Genomic DNA, 16,139 nt, shown 5'->3' on the forward strand with positions numbered 1-16,139 from the left:
TGCTACAGCATGGATGAAACTTGAAAACATCGTGCTAAGTGAAAGAAGCCAGACACAAAAGGAAAAGTAGTATATGGTTCCACTTATATGTGGGACTTAGAACGGGCAAATTCATAGAGACAGAAAGTAGACTAGAGATTACCAGAGACTGTGGGAAGGCCAAATGGGAATTAATGCTTAATGGTTACAGAAATTCTATTGGCAGTGATGCAAAAATTTTGGAAACAGTTAGTTGTGACGGCTGTACAAAAGTGAATGCAATTAATGCCACTGGATTATATACTTAAAAATGGTTCAAGTGGGGAATTTAGTGTTATGCATATTTTACTAATAAAGACAAAATAAGAATGTAATATACCAAAAACCATTGATGGCAAATGGGTGAACTGAGTGCTATATAAACTCTATCTCGATAGGCTGTTTCTTTTTAAAGGGCTTCTACCTGGAAGAGCCAGTCCACGTAGAGGAGTAAAAGTAAACAAAGTGTGATAAATTGTGTCAGCATCAAATTGAACTTTACCAAACCCAGAAAAGTGCCTGGGGTGATCTACCCACAGGAGTAATTGCTTCAAGCTGCCGCTTTGGGGGTTGACTGCCCCCCTCCTCTGCCTTTCTGTTGCCTATAAATTGAACCAAGAACCTTCCAGCACTAAGGATATTAATTTCCTTTAAAATGTGGCATTAAAACTGACCTTGGTCTGTTGGAGATGGTGATCTAACCAGTCCAAAGTCTTCCTCATTCCCTCCTTCCTTCAGTCATCAGATCAGTATTTCTTGGCACCGTCAGTAGGCACAGTCCTGGGTTCCATGCTGTGGGAGCATAAGGGCAAAAAAGGTCTAGTTACCACCTGCAAGGAGTCCTTGGTTTGGGTGTGTAGACTGCAAATGAATGGGGAAAATACTTACTGGTTAATAACTGTTGACCACGGCCAGCACAACTTTCTAAGAGTTCAGCTCATACTCTACACATAGTTGCACATTCTGCTTTGATCACTTTGTTATAAGCTTTCCTCATATCGGTAAAAATTCTCTATAAACACCATCTTCAATGACTGTTACATCTAGCCACATGGTCTACCTGACGCTTTCTCACAACAGCCCTGGATAGTGAGGCTCGCATTTAAGGCTCTATGTGGAGCTGACAACCTGAAACACTCTCCTGCTGCTTGGAAACACTGGATAAAACAGAGCAAACAGGAAACGCCCCCTGGAAAGTTCAGGCGCCGCCATGTATGGACTGGAGGCTCAACCCAACAACCATCTCTCTACGTTAACAGTTAACAGCAAAGTCTTTGGAGTCAGACTGCCCGGAATCCTGGCTCCACTTCTTGTAAGACCCTGGGCGAGCAGCAAACCTCTTTGGGCCTCTGCTTCCTCACCCAGATTTGGGGATTTTTTAAAAACCTGTTGTGTAGCATTGTTGTGGGAGAAAACATATAAAGTTCTTTGCTCAGTGCCTTGAATACAGCAAGTGCCCTCTGATTGTTACCTTCTACCAACTTTTATGAGCCCAAATATACAGAAGAAACTGAGAAATCAGGGAGGGAAAGAAAGAGTTACAACCAGAATTCAGAGCCAGGCTCTCTAACTCCAAAGCTCTCTCCACTACTGCCCCATGTGCTGTGGGTGAAAAGCTCATGCTGAATCAAGTAGGGAAAGAGCCAGGGTCCAAGAGTCCCTGTGGCTGGGGTAGGGGTAGGGAGGGAAAGTAACCACAGAACTAGGGGAAGAGTGACAGGAATGGATGTAATTGTTTACGTGGCCTGGGTTTTGGACAGGAGCCTTGGACCTAGGGGAGAAAGAAAAGAACTCTGGCCCCATGGATTGTGTGATGAATAACCTGTCATGAGGCAGGGAAAAGGAATAGGGTGTTGGGAGTAAGAGGTTAGATGGGTGAGGGAGCAGGTCAGGAGGAAATGGCCACTTGCAAGGCTGCCTTCAAGGAATTCTTCCTGAAATATATTGTGTTTTACCTTCTGAATTATGGGCCTTGAATGTGACCTTGAACTTGATAATCTGGAAAAACATGAGGGTGAGAGACTTGAAGATTAACTTGTCCCCATCCCTTGCTCTTTTACATATGATCTCCATGACTTTTTCAGTTCTCAGCTCTCTCTCTAACACTCTGCACTTAATGAACTCCTATACATCTGTCAAGAACCCATTCCTGTTTTTCAGTTTTCCCTTCCCTGCGTGGCCTCAGTTCACTATTCTTTCCTCTAGTGTAGGCCTTGCATATTTTATTGTTCTAAGTTAGTTTTCTGCCTTTACCTAGACTGTTTGTTCAAAGAATATTTGCTGAGTGAATGAATGAATGAATGAACACATGAGCACTCCTGGGATGTACTTAGGAATGGGATTATTATCCCCCCAAACAAAAGGAGAAACTGAGGCCCAGAGAGTTTAAGTTGCTGCCTTCCACATAGTGAGCCTAACCTGGGGCTGAGCCTCCTGAGTCCAAGGCCAGTGCTCTATCCACTGGCACAGTTGCCCTGGGTCACCACTGAGGAGTGGAGTGGGACAAATGCCGGGGAAAACTGCAGTCAACAGAGACAGGCCACTTTGAAGTCCAACAGAGAAGTGTTCTAGTCCCAGCTGGGGCTCTGCCTGACTGTTTTCCTGCAGCCCCATCATTTTGCCTCTCTGTAACTAGTTTTCATCTCTGAAATGGGGATCATAAACAAACCAACCACACCTACTGAACTGAGGGATTTTCTAGACTGGTGATTTCAGTACTAAAACCCTGACAAGGTGCTGGCACATTTGTAAATTTGAGCGTGGATTCTTTGAAGTCAGAGTTGGTCTGTTTTTGATTGCAGCTGTGTCCCAGCACCTACTGTCCTGCCTGGCACATAGTAGGTGAACATTAAGTGTTTGTGTAGGAAACTGATGAGTGGAATGTTGATATGTACTGAGCCATTATCACCGTCAGCTGAGAAAGCTTTTCTCCCAGTTTCCCAAGATGGATCCTCCATAGTTAATCAACAACGGTGGCCCAGGTCTAAGCTCTGACCTCACCCTTCACCCTCACCACAGGTGGGTGGGACAATTTTCTCCTGACTGACTTGGGCTGGGGTGCGCAGAGGAGGTCAGCAACAGCCAGGCAAGTCAGGACTCCACAAACCTCTGCACCATGAGTGTCTCTGGGCTTAGGCCCCCCAGACCCCTGGGCAGTGTTTCTGGGCTCCTGGAAGTGACCTCCCTGCTCGGCCTGGTTCTGCTGCTGCTCAAGGCTGCCCAGCTCTACCTGCGCAGACAGTGGCTGCTCAAAGCCTTCCAGGAGTTCCCGTGCCCTCCTTCCCACTGGCTCTACGGGCACAGCCGGGAGGTAGGAAGGAGGGCGTGGGAGGGTGGAGAGGGCCAGGGCTCTGAGAGCCTGGTCTGCACATCCATCTGACAAAGCCATGTTGTGTGATGAGCATGTGTCCCCTGGGAAAACCCAGTTTCCCTCTCAGGTCTCTGCTCCTCATCCCAGTCCAGGGAGCTCACTCCCTCACAGGGAGCCTGTGCTGGTATTCTCAGGTCTGTCAGACACCCCTTCCTTAGGTAGATCTGCAGGCTGACCTGACAGCCCTGCACTTTAGGAAAATGACTGTTCCTGAATCTCTCCTCTTACCAGGCTGAGCAACCTCAGCTATTCTCAAAGAACAGGCTTCTAGATGTTTCTCTCCCCCAGTCACTCAACTCCAACCTCTCTGCTTGGCCCTGAGCTTGCCTGGGGACACAGACGTCACTCTATGGGTCCCTGCCCTGTGGGGTTCACTGTCTGTGGAGAGGACAGACAGGAATCTAAGAAAGTGTCATGTCCCAGGAAGAAAGGCTCACCTGCTGATCTGGGGGGTCATGTCAGGTGTAAGGGGCCAACAAGCTCGATGTGCCTGAGACTGAGGGATTTTCCAGACTGGTGATTTCAGTGCTAAAATCTTGGCAAGTCACTGGAACATGTGAGCGAGGAGGGTTCCACGATGGTTCCAGGTAAGGAGTACTGACAGTTGAGTGGTACCACTAAACAGAGTCTGTTTGCCTCCAAGCTCTCATCCTCAAACCCCTGTACTGTGAGCTCCTTGGGGTTGAGGATGTCGTCCCCCTTCCTGTGCCCCGGTACCCAGCACAGAGCCTGACACATAGGGATGTTCAACCCAGGTGTGTGGAGAGACAGAGGATGGAGCAGCCTGCAGGATGGGTGAGAGACAGTGCCTCCCCAGGCAGCTCTGTTAGCACTGATCCCTGAGGGGAGAGGGTGCAGAGCAAGGTTACGGGTCTCCAGGTGAGGGGCTTACCAAGGGTTTGTGGACTGAACAAGCCTTAGGAGGTGGGGTGTTATAGAGAGCTGAGGTTTCTTTCTCCTCAGGGAAGGAGACCAAGCGATGATCAGCAGAGGGGAGCCAAGACAAGAACTATTATATCAGCCACAGAGAGACAGCCAGAGCACAGTCTGTTCATGCAAATTGTTGAACTGATGACTCCAGATGATTTCTTAAATTGGAGAAATTGTGACCTTTTGTTGATGCAGTTGTCACATTTCTGAGCTAGGATTTCAGATAAGAGGCCGCTAAAAATTCTTCCAGTGACTTTTGCAGGACACGGATGGCACCCTCCTGCTGCTGAATCACCTCTCACTTTCTGCTGGCCTGACAGATATTGCAGCCAAGTTTTCTTGCTCTTATAAATCTGTCTGAGATTTCCGTTTATTCAATACCTCTGTTATTGCTGAGTCAGGAATTAGAATGCCACATGTAATTTGGTTGAAACTAATCTTTCAGGCCAGATGTCAAGTGACAAGTTGAGGCAGTTCAACATATGGGCTCTTTTTTCAAACCACCTAGATTCACATCGCAGCTCTGCTACATACTTTGAATACCCGCTCTGTGTCTCGGTTTCCTCATCTGTAAATTGGGGGTGATGATGATACTGATAGCACTCATGTGAGTTCCTATAATCTTGAAATGGGACCTGGCACCAACAAGGGCCACCGTTACAGTCACTCTAATTTGTATGATTTTAAATAATATCAATGCCTGTGAAGGGAAAGCATTTTGTAGCCTTCACAAACTCACTGCGTTAAATAGGGGCAAAATCCAGCGGGAACTATGAAGAAGAGACTCACAACTTTACGATCCAAATAGCCCCAATGAGCTCCATCTTTCCCTGAGTCCTCCTTCCTGGTGATGGCCTGTGTGGCCTCATTATTTCCCGTCTACCTACTCTCCTTGCACCTCCCTTTGGGGAAATTCCTCTGTGGCTCCAGTTCCCAGGAGCAGGCAGGTGAGGACAGCTCAAGTGGAACACCACCTGCCCTGAGTGGCCCCATCCTGGAGCCCAGATGGACACAAGTATTTACCTACAGGGTTACCACCACTGCCACCATGGGCACGATCTCCTCTATAAGAGTCTCGACTGGCTCTGGCCAGACCTGCTCAGGGACGGATGGCAGCCCCAGCTATTGACAAGAGGGCTGACAGATCAGCGGGCTCCAGACTGGCCCCGAGAGGAGAATGGATAGGCAGAAAACAGTTTAGCTCCTTGGTGTCCCCTAAGTGAGCTTGTGACAGTGCCCACAAGCAGGGTTTCCAGGAGGCTTACTGGCTTGAGCACCAAGCAATCAGAAAGAAGGCATGCTGCTGTGCTGAAAAGTATCCCCAGGTCTCTTCTGGGTCAGTATGAGGGGATCCTAGAGGACCAGGTAACATAGCTGGGGTAGTAAGAGGCTCCCACTGGTCAGTCCCTGTACTGCATCCAAGGAGAAGGGCAGCGCCAATGATGGACATGACCTGGACCACAGAGAGGCCTTCCGAAGTCATTCAACAAGATGCTTCTCAGTTAAGGGCAGGATTGTCTGCCCCACCCCCACCCCCACTAGAACATAAGCTCCATGGTAGCAGGGACTTGAGTTGTTCACTGTTGAATCTCTAGCAATGAGGACAGCAATTGACCCAAAGTAAGTTCTCCATACACTGTTATCAAATAAATGAATGAGAGAATCCATTTACTCACCTACTCATTCATGTATTTTTTCATTCACTGTAGTGGAAACATTTGGGGATGTCTGCTCGGCTCACCTACTCTGTGATCTCTTTCCCCACAAAAGATGTGCCCATGAAAGCACTATTAAACCCCAGGCACAGTTGATTGCAGGAAGTGGACCCCTCAGCCGTGATATTACAATCAGATTCTCAGAATAGGATTCCCAGGGCCACTCAGACACGACATGTGGTAGAATGGTAAAGTCCCAACCGCAGAAGGATAGAACTGCCCTTCTCCACCACAGGGATCCAGATCCACAGGACAGGGACAATTGTGTGTTTATTTGTGGCTGTATCACCAGCTTGATGAAATGTGTCTAGGACAAGGTAGAGCCTCCATAAACATTTGCTGAGAGAATGAATGCATGCGTGTACAGAGAGAAAGAATGAGAGACTCAGTCCTGGCAGCTCTCCAGTCCCTGGATCTGCCCCTTCCACAGTGGCTGACCCTTACCCTTGGGCTCCCTAAGACATCCCTGGGTCCTCAGCCTTCTTTGTTGTCCTTTTTCTTTGTCTTACATTAGCTCAAGACTATTCTGTCACTTGCAACAAGAATTTTAATCAAGACTCACTCAATCACTATCCTACATGTACTCATTCAATCCTTCATGCACTAATTCCTTCTTTGAAATATAAGGCATAATTCCTATGAACTGTGCTCTATGCTGGCTCTAAGAAAGCAGAGATCACAGGTATTAAAGGTAAGTTTGCCAACATGGTACACATAGATGAGAACACTGAGTTGGAATATGATAATAAAGACATCCAGGGAGCCTTAGCAATCAGGGGTAAGGACACCTTGGGGTCGGTAGGCTTGGGTTGCAATGCAGCTCCATGGCATGTCCTTCAACATGGGTTTCCTCTTTCTTCAGTGACACAGGATCACTGGACACAAGTTTGCCCTGAGCAGTACATAATTGTTCTAGTTTCCTAGGGCTGCCATAACAAACTACAGAGAACTGGGTGGATAAAACAACAGAAATTAATGTCTTACAGTTCTGGAGATTAGATGTCCAAACCGAGATATTGGTACAGTTGGTTCCTTCTGCAGGCTGTGAGGAAGGCATCTGTTGCAGGCTCTCTCCTTGGCTAGTAAATTAGTATCTTCTCCACATCTATTCACATCATCTTCTCTTGATGATTGACTGTCTCTGTGTCCCAATTTCCCCTTTTTTATAAAGCCACCAGTCATATTGCATAAAGGCTGAGCCTAATGACCTCACTTCAACTAGATTACCCTGTAAAGATCCTATCTCCAAATAAAGTCATATTCTGAGATACTGGAAGTTAGGACTTCAACTCATGAATTTGAAGGGGTCACAACTCAACCAATAGCTCTAATATAAGTCTGTGCAAAGTTTTGTACACCATGGAGTGCGTTATTGGGCATTTATCAAGCAACTGCTCTGGGTAAGTTTCTCGAGGCAGTTCTGAGTGAGGGCCCAGAGATGGCCCAACCAGAAGCCAGAATCAGGCCTTAGGCCAAGTCTTGGTGAGAGAACAAGAAACCTGATCAGAGCTCAGTTCATCAGAAATGGTTCCAAACTCCTAATCACTGCTGATACATCCAGAAATATCTCTGTGTTGCCGTCCTGCTCTTCACCACCACTCCAAGCACTGGACCTAAAGAGAAAGATTTTATTGGTTTGTGTTTCCCTTGGTGACAGTTCCAAAAGGGCCAAGAACTACCAGAGCTTCTGAAAAGGGTAGAGAAATTCCCGCGTGCCTCTCTTTGCTGGTTATGGGGAAGCAAGGTTCTCTTCACGGTCTATGACCCTGACTACATGAAGGTGATCCTGGGGAGATCAGGTGAGAGCAAAACCCACACCCCAGCTGGGGCAGCTCTTCCCTCTTGTGTCCATGCTCCTGGGTCTGTGAAATTCCAGAAGAGACTGGCAGTTCAGCCATCAATGCCTGACCCTCTTCCAACTACCCTCCAGCCAGAAGCCAGCCTAAGGCCAACACTGTTTACATAAACTGAAGGCTTAGGGAGCTGTGTGGGGCTGAATTTCTTATTTCTTTTCTTTCTTTCTTTCCTTTTTAACCAAATGGAGATGATCTGTTATGTAAATTGCCTCAGAACGAAAGACAATTTCCTTTGCACACTGACTTGGGTTTGGCATCTCTAACTGTTGCCTGTCCTGGCTCATGGGATGGCTAAGCCACCACCAATTGCAAGAAAATCGGTCTTCTGTATTTTCTTTGGCACTGAGGACAGAGTTAGTGTTTCTTGCAGATTCAACATTCTAGTCCTGTGGGTGCCTTGCTGCTGGGACACTGAGTCTGTCTTCCTGAGCCCACAGTGACTATCAGGACAGAGAGTCAAGGAGGGGAAGCAGATGGGCAGTGGTTAAGATAAACTGGCAGTTGATAATCATCAGGAATGGTGGCAGCCCATGGTCTGGACTAAAGCAGGCTCCTGAGAGCTGCCAGTGTTGTTTGGTCCCCTGCAGCTTCCTATAATGTCCTTCCTTACCTTTCAGACCCAAAGTCTCTTGGTACCTAAAGATTCCTAGCTCCCTGGATTGGTAAGTACATCTAACTAGGACTGCGGTCCACCTGCCAGCTCGGTTTGCCAAGAGCTCTCTATTGTGCTCACGGAGAACAACAGATGCCTGGCCACCAGGTCATGACCCTCATCTCTGGATCAAGCCTCATTTCTCTTCTTGTAACAAGACCCTCCCCCTTCCTAATGGTGGTGAGAGCTCTCCCAAAGCTCAGCTTCCTCCACATCACTTCTCAGTCTTCACCATGGTCTCAGCCCGACTTTTACTGAAGTCCTTCTCTGACATGCCACCTACTTTTTTCCAACCTTTATCTCACGGCTTTCATAATCACTTCCTATGTGCCAGCCATTTGGGGAAATCCTCATTCCTGTAATATACTAGACTTTCCTGCCTTTGTCGATGATGGGCCTTCTTCTGATACCTTTGGTTCCTCCCAAGTTGTCCCAGCCCTTGCTCTTATGCTATTTCCCACCCCCACACACTCATCTGTGGCCAAGGGTATGGTTTGCTCCTGTTGAATGGGCAGACGTGGTTCCAGCACCGGCGGATGCTGACCCCAGCCTTCCACTATAACATCCTTAAGCCCTACGTGGGTCTCATGGCCGAATCTGTCCGAGTGATGCTGGTAAGCCCATCCCTCTGTCACCTGCACATGCTCACACACAGCAAAACTCACAGGGGCCAGTCCAAACACATGTGTCCCTCAGACATCCATCGGACACAGGCACCTAGAATAACATTATGAGACAGGGCTCCCCAAAAGTGTATTGGACAGGGGAGTATCCAGGTTGCAGCTTGGATCCACATTTTGCTCATCACTCTAGGAAAGGCGGGCCATGGTGGATACATGGTACGCTCTTCTCTCACCTGCAAAAATTCATCCTGGTAGGCTAGAGCAAGGGTCATTCCTCTGGACAGCAGGACAACCTGACTGTGGCTAACCTGAGCAGTGCTACATTCAGTGATGGGGTGGACAAGCCAGGATGTCACTCAGGTGGGCTCTGACTGGGGCCCAGGGCTTCTGCAAGGTTTTGAGCCACTCCATGGAGGGAAATGGAGACCAGGATTATATTTTCAGAGCAAGGACCTGCCATGACCTCACTTCCAATCAGGACTCTGATTTCTCACCAACTGTGTTCAGTTAACATTTGATGAATGAAAGGAATTGAAGTCCCTGGTGTCACTCCCTTGGAGCCCCAGTACTATCCCCTAGGATTTTTCTTGCCTTGCCATCTGTGCTCCCTAAATTCGGACTTCTCCTGTCCCTTATGTCTAGCTCAGCCCCACGAGAGTGAAGTTTTCCCCTTTGTCTCCTTAAAGACAATGTTTTCTGGTCTGCCAAAGTCAGCTATCATCATAACTTGTTCTTAAAATTCGAAACTAACTCAGACTATTATGATAGAAATGTTTAGTTGTATAGTAAAACTTTCTGACAAAATAGGCCGCATGTTACAAACATTTGCCTTACATTCTTAATTTGCTCTAATGCATCTGTTCTGGAAAGTGAGGGCTTCCAAACAGTGTATCTGGAGAGAGAGCGAGAGAGTATGGCCTTGTCATCATGAGTCTCCCAGGGGAGAGAGTAGAATGAATGTCTCCCTCCCACCACAGGACAAATGGGAGGAGCTCCTCAGCCAGGGCTCACATCTGGAGATCTTTGGGCACATCTTCTTGATGACCCTGGACACCATCATGAAGTGTACCTTCAGCCACCAGGGCAGCATCCACACAGACAGGTCAGTGATTGCCCTTCAGCTGGAGGGTTTTCTTTCTTACCTACTGGTGTGGACTTACCTGAGTAGCAAGTGGGACAACTTAGATGTTCACCTCCACACGAAGCAAGATTCTGCCCACAGTTCCAGACAAATTCAAATTCCAGCTAGACCAAACCTTGACTCAGCCATGGATCGGTGAGCCCTGGCACAGATAGAAGCCTGGCTGACCACACCACTTATAATGAGGGACTGAGGGTCTCAAGCGCTGTGAGATGACAATGACCAATGCCTCAGTGTCCTGTCCCCACTGATTAAGGACTCCTACACCCATAGATCCACTCCACCACCAGGTCAGAGGCCTCCCTCCACTGTAGTCTCACCTGCATCCTCTCCCTTTAAAGATTTGCAATCCTACACCCAGGCCGTTGAGGACCGGAAGAGTCTGGCTTTTTTCCACTTGAGGAATGTCTTCTACCAGAATGACATCATCTACAGACTGACCCCTGATGGCCACTGGAACCACCGGGCCTGCCAGCTAGCCCATCAACACACATGTTTTGGCTCCTGCTCCCTGGGCTACTCCCCTCCTTCATCAGGCACATTTCAAAGGGACTGGCATTGACTCCTCAGGTAGAGCCAGGCCCCCTGGTTCCCCTTCAAGAGCTGAGACACACTCGTGCTGTGTACTTCCCTGGTGCAGGCATTGGGAACCGACCTGGTAATGTCAGGGTCCAGGTGCTGTGCATCACATAGGTGATGATTAAGTGAACTCTTTGCTTGGAAGCATTCAAGTTGAGCTTCCATGAGCTGTGCTATTAAGGGGATTTCTGACCTGCAACAAGAAGGTGCAAGAGCTCTCACCCCTTACATGCATACCCACTCCTACACTCATCCTGATCCACCTGGCACCCAGATTGGGGCAGGGGGCTGATGGGGCTGCTTTGGGTTGCCGTATCTGGGAACCCAGAGCTCTCAGCTCTTCCTTAGAACCACTGTTCTGCCACAGAATGAGTGATAAACCTGAGGAAGGCTCACCTGCAGAAGGAGGGAGAGCTGGAGAAGGTCAGGAAGAAGAGACGCTTGGATTTCCTGGACATCCTCCTCACTGCCAGAGTGAGTGTGTGTAGGAGAGGCCTGAGGCTTTGCCCAGGAGCACAGAACGTGGGGCAGACCCTGCACTCTTGCTGTGCCTTCCTCAGATGGAGAATGGGAGCAGTTTGTCTGATGAGGACCTCCATGCTGAGGTGGACAAGTTCATGTTCAATGGCCACGACACCATAGCCAGTGGCATCTCCTGGATCCTCTATGCTCTGGTCACGCACCCCGAGCATCAGCAGAGGTTCCGGGAGGAGATCCAGAGCCTCCTGGGGGATGGCGCCTCCATCAGCTGGTGAGTGCTCAAGAGATGGGAGAGCCCTGCCCACTCAGCTAGAGAAGCCCCTGGTCTGCCCAGACCCTGCCCGCCCTTCAGGATGGGCTTTGGTTTCAGGGACCACCTGGACCAGATGCCCGACACAACCATGTGCATCAAGGAGGCACTGTGACTCTATCCACCAGTACCAAGCATTGGCAGAGAGCTCAGCAAGCCCCTTACCTTCCCCGATGGACGCTCATTATGCAGAGTTATGAATTTCATCACATTCACTAACCAGAGCACTGCAAGAACGCCACAATGGAGGTCATAAATCTATGTGTCCCAGAACAGCTCTGAACCTCTCTGGGTCTTGTTTTCCTCTGAAGAACATCAATACTTACTTTGTAGTTAGGATGAGGTGTATGAAGTTCTTGGCACAGAGCTTGAGACCAGTAAAAGCCCAGTAAACAAATGCTAGCTTCTGAATGTGGGCTCGGGAATTAGCCCTAAAATTCTAATTCCCTGAGATACGAGGGCTGGAGAGACAATCAAACAGGGGTCAGGGGAGATGTGGTTCTTTTATTGGGGTCTAGGCAAATGAGGGAGATCAGGGAATCCACTGTCATGGATCAGATGCTCCAGTCTCTGAGGACCCCACAGTTTGCTGGCAGAGAGTAGCCGACTACAAGATCTGAGACCCCTGCCACAGTTGGAGACAACCCTCTGGCTCACCTCCCATTGGGTTGGAAGCCCGGCCCTGCCACATCCTAGCTGGGTTATCACAGGCAAGTTGCTCAGTCTCTCTGAGGCTCAGGTGCCTCATATGAACAATGGGGCTATGAGAGCCTTTCCTGGAGGGTGGATGTGAGGATTGAATGAGTTAATGCATATCCCCCAAGGGCTCATGGATGGCACCTGATAAACATGAGTTGTCATTTGAGTTGCTCCAAAAAGTAAGCCCCCAATTCTTTCTTGCTTCTCAATCCTGGGTCCTGGTTATCTCCTCCTAATCTGTGCACATGAGCTTTGCCGTGTCCACCCCACCTCTCTTGCAGCAGGCTCATTCCACTCAGATTGATGAGAAGTGGCCCTCAGGTCTTTCCTGCATGCATATGCCCCCTCCTGCCACAGGGACAGGGACCCGCCCCTTGTGTATGATCAGTCTGCTCTCTTCTCCTTCTGCCCCACAGGAGTCACGGTCATGCTCTCCTTTTATGCCCTTCACTACAACCCGGAGGTGTGGCCAAACCCAGAGGTATGATGGGCGGGGGAGGAAGGGATGGGGTGATCTCTCCAGACCAACACCTCCTCCCACTCCCACTCAGGCAGTCCTGTCACCTCATGGATTGGAAGGAGGGACTTGACCCCACCTGTCCTGGTCCTGGGGCTCTCTCTGCAGGTGTTTGGTCCTTCCCGGTTTGTACTGAGTCCTGCTCAACACAGCCACGCTTTCCTGCCCTTCTCAGGAGGATCAAGGTGAGACGTCCAATACTTGAGGGAAGAGTGTCACTGGGTGCACAGCCGATGTTTGTGACCTCTTGTGTTCATATTGGCGTCTGCATTATGCCCCTGTATGTCAGTGTGTTGGGAAGGAGGTGTGTGTCTCTGCACAAAAGAAAAGTGGCATTTCTGGGCACGCCACAGGGACTTTGACCCACTGACTTTCCCAGTGGCTGCCACAGTCAGTGACAGTGGCTGTTCCAAAGTTCAGTGTATTCTGGGGTTTTCCACACTTTAGGAGCATGGCTTTTTAGAATTAGAATTTTCATGAAAATTAAAATTCAGATGTCTGAGTTTGTCAATTATCAGTAATCTTAACAGCTGATTTCTCTCTTCCCACATTCGCAGTCCGGCTCAGGGACTTTTCTACTTAATTCTCTGATCCGCCATTCAATGTCTCAGTGATGTTTGTGTGTCTTGGGATTTCCAGGCCCTTCTTTGTCCTGACTGTTCAGCCACATACATGGAAGGTTACAGTAGCCATTGACAGAAAGTCTCGCAGCCACATGTGTCTTCTCTGCTTTTGCGGTTTATCCCAATAAAATTTGACTGCATATTAATATTCACATAACCATGACAAATTTTCCAGTTGGAAAAATTCTTTACATGACATGGGATCTGTATACTATATTCCCAGAGTCTACAAGGTCCAATGTTGGCATAAAGCACAACAATGAGGACCATCCACTGCTTTTGAGAGAAGACCCACTATTCCGTGTATGACACATGCCTTCGAAAGCTTCCTGGTGTGTAAAATCTAGAGCACACTCGAGACAGCTGTTGGACTGGATGAGTCCACTCCAGAGCGACTGCTGTGAAAATCCTCCAGTGCTGCTGATATCGTCCGGTGAATCAGGAACTGCTACAAACATTGTAAGTTGTTACTAGAAACAAGATTTTTCTGAATCCATAATTCTGTGAATTCTTCAAATGGTGGATCAATGTTCACAGAACAGGCTTTAAGCTAGCTGTACTTCCAGAAATTGGCTCTAGCATTTGGTTTCACCCAGCACTGGGTCCTTCCTCATAGACTTGGGCTACTCAAGACACATAGCATTCATTCATTCTTTCTTTCTTTCTTTTACTCATTCACTTGTTAAGCAGATAGTTGAATTGCTCTGTATTCCTAACACTGTCCTGGGCACAGGAAAGTGATATGTCCTTGAGTAAAACACTCATAGCGCCTCACAGGTTTGGAGAAGAAGAGGTAGAGCCAGCAGAGGGGTGAGGGCAGCTGTCATTGGACTTAGCCTTGAGCATGTGGCAGGCAGAGGTGGAGGGAGGCATTCTCAGCGATCTCAACAAGAGCTGAGCTAGGAAGTGGAGCTGGACAGGTAAGAGGTGAGTGAGGCAGTGACCCATAGAGGGCTTTGGTGCCAGCTGAGGAATTTGGACAAGTCCTTCCTGTGATGGAGGCACAGGAGTGAGCTGGGCTGTGGCTTCGCTGTAGAAGGAAGGGAGGCAGGCAGACAGAAAAGCCCAGATGAGGAGACTGACGGATGGCAAGGAGGGACATTTCTGGACTAGACTGGAAGGCTAGAGAAGCTGGTTGACTGAAGGGATGAGGGGGAGGCACGGGTCTGGACCATTAATTGGGAGGCAGATGGTAAGACAGGCTGAGGGTTGCTAATGCATGGCCCCTAGAGGCAGCTCCCTGCTGCCATTCTGATGTCCTTACACAACTCCAACTTGTCCTTTCTCTGAGGATCTGGGTCCTTGTGTATCTCCCTACAGCGTGAGGGTCTGAGAGTGTGAACCATCCCGCCCCCTACCTTGCCCTGACATGGCCTCCATGTCGTGAAATCAGAAACTGCTTGTGGAGGGAGTGAGCAAACTAATAATTAACTTTTCAGTGATTCGCTTGACTTGACTGGTGACTAGAGCGCTGACCCTCACCTACCGGGATTTCAGGCCTGCTGAGAGCAGAGGTAGCGCCTAGGAGCTAGTCCTGGGGGAGAGGTAGGCTTTGACAGAGGCCAAGCGGAGAATGCAAACCAAAGCTTGGGGTAGAGGTGTGTGACCTGGAAGGATGGGATGGAGGCTGGGCCACATGTAGGAGGGCCCCGAATGCCCTGTTCCTGGCTAGGGCTCAGTGGTCAATGCCTGCCCAACTCCAAACAGAGTTTGAGCCCACTTCTCACTTTGCTTCCCCTCCCTGGCCCGGGAACTGCATCGGGAAGCAGTTTGCCATGAACGAGCTGAAGGTGGCCGTGGCCCTGACCCTGCTCCGCTTTGAGCTGTCACCATATCCATCCAGAGTCCCTGTTCCCATTCCAAGAATCGTGTTGAAGTCCAAGAATGGGTTCCACCTGCATCTCAGGAAGCTCCTCTAACCCTTGTGGGGACAATGATGGGCTCTGAGGGGCCCCTGCGTCCATCCTGTCTTCCTGTCACTCTCTCCTACCACTGCCTGTCTGCCCACTTCCTGCTTTCTCTCTGCCCACCTGCCAGGCCACCTGATCTCCTGCCTCTTGCCCATCAGACTGTCACTCTTCTCTCTCTCATCCTTTTCCAGGCTCCCTACTGTTTGTCTGTCTGTCTCTGACTCACCTGCAGCTCTGACTGTCACTTAACTCCTTCTCACCTGCTTGTCCTCCAGCCTGTCTGCCCTCTCCCTGTATTTCCCTTTCTGTCCACCTGTCTGTCCCTTTATTGTTTTCCTTTGCTGTAAATACTAATCTACTGCAGTCGTAATAACTTAAAACAATGTAAATTTCTTCTCTTACAGTCTAGAGTCAGAAGTCTGAAATGGCTTCGCTGGTCCAGAGCCAAGGTGTTGGCCGGGCCACCGGACCTCCAGGGATCTCAGGAGAGAAAAGCTCTCTTTGACTTTCCATCAGCTAGAGCTGAATTCCTTGCATTCTTGGCTCCTGGAGCCCCCTCCATATTCAAATCCAGCAGCATCTTCAAATGTGTCTCTGCTTCTGTCTTTACCCGGCTTTCTTCTTTATGTGGACCTTTGTGATTACACAGGCCCCACTCAGATAATACAGGACAAAGTGACAGGGTCCTGGGATTAGGACGTGGACACCATGGGAGC

At 49.0% G+C, this 16,139-nt stretch overlaps 1 pseudogene; it reads left to right on the forward strand.

The window, feature by feature from the left end:
* The first annotated feature begins 3,108 nt into the window (after positions 1 to 3,108).
* Positions 3,109 to 15,460, forward strand: LOC103567430 (cytochrome P450 4A11-like; annotated as a pseudogene).
* Positions 15,461 to 16,139: the final 679 nt, after the last annotated feature.

This window comes from Equus przewalskii, chromosome 2 (genome assembly GCF_037783145.1).
Source record: "Equus przewalskii isolate Varuska chromosome 2, EquPr2, whole genome shotgun sequence".
Classification (NCBI taxonomy): domain Eukaryota; kingdom Metazoa; phylum Chordata; class Mammalia; order Perissodactyla; family Equidae; genus Equus; species Equus przewalskii.